Source organism: Branchiostoma belcheri, unplaced genomic scaffold (genome assembly GCF_001625305.1).
Source record: "Branchiostoma belcheri isolate BF01 breed outbred unplaced genomic scaffold, Haploidv18h27 scaffold100, whole genome shotgun sequence".
Taxonomy (NCBI): Eukaryota; Metazoa; Chordata; class Leptocardii; order Amphioxiformes; family Branchiostomatidae; genus Branchiostoma; species Branchiostoma belcheri.
In genome coordinates this window covers 910523-911610 of record NW_017802381.1, presented here as the reverse complement: position 1 = coordinate 911610, position 1088 = coordinate 910523, and the positions used below count along the sequence as shown (strand labels likewise).

General features: G+C 46.0%; 1 protein-coding gene across 1 annotated transcript in view; it reads left to right on the top strand.

The window, feature by feature from the left end:
• The first annotated feature begins 616 nt into the window (after nucleotides 1-616).
• The window catches only part of LOC109473567 (ras-like GTP-binding protein RHO), a 19401-nt gene continuing 18929 nt past the window's right edge, over nucleotides 617-1088 (top strand). Inside the window, exon 1 of the mRNA XM_019773475.1 lies at nucleotides 617-726. The gene's annotated coding sequence lies outside the window, so the exon portion shown is untranslated. The remainder of the gene's footprint in view (nucleotides 727-1088) is intronic.

The window sequence follows — 1088 nt, the reverse complement described above, 5'->3', positions numbered from 1 at the left end:
TCACTTGAAGACAGAAGAAAACTGTCTAGACTATGCATGATGTACAAAATGACTAATAAACTGGTGGATGTCCCAACTACTAAGTACCTAATACCAGCTCAGAAGAGAACAAGAAATAGCCACGCATTCAAGTACCAGAGTTATCAACCAAGGATTGAGGTGTTCAAGAATTCATTCTTTCCTAGAACTATCGCAGAGTGGATCTCACTGTCACCAAGCACAGTAGGGGCACTGTCAATAGATAGCTTTAAACAATGTCTAGAGCTAGAAGTTCAAGGGTTAGGTGTAACAAGTCGATCGGTGTAATATAGCCAGCTGCCGCCGCGCCGCGTGCCTGCGAAGCTGGTGTGTTACGCCGAAAGGCGGTTATACCGGCTATACAGATACAGATACAGAATTTTACTAATGACGTTGAATGACGTAACCTGGGTATGCACCTTGTAGATATCCATTCTTAAGTTTAGAATAGAATAGAAAAGACAATTACCGAAGGGCGTGTTTGTGTAGATTATAATTGGCGCGTGAGTCAGCCAGGGGAACCAGCCCGTCTGTGATTGGCCGGTTATTTTGGGCCTCAGCGCCGCGCCTATAAGTACTGACGTCACGCACGGAAGTCAGTAAATTCCAGCAGGTCGGCGGTGCGGCTGTGTCGCAACTGGCTGGCACGAATCAGAGTTTCCAAGAACCCTGAAGAAGAAAACGTGGTCCTTGGTTTAAAGCGTGAAGGTTAGTATAACGGGCTAGTGTACAATGTTAGGTAGCATGTAACGTTAGCAAATGTAGACGCTGTCAGTGTCGCCCACACTGTGACCAAATATCGGGTACGCGGGGAAGGGAGGGCTGTAGTTTTAGTTTTATGCCTTATGGTCACACCATGAGTGGGGTGCATTCTCAGTATTTGTTGCTTTAATCGGCTTGGTGGGTTTACAGATGCTCCAAAATTATGAAGTCTGGTAGCTGAACAAATCCCTGAACCCATGTTAGCGATCCAGTTGGTGAACAAAAAGCTTTGAAGCTTTGTCGTGTTGGTTGGTTTCTAGTTCGGCGGCTCCAATACTGCTTTGGTCACGTAGTCAGTCTTTGCAGAC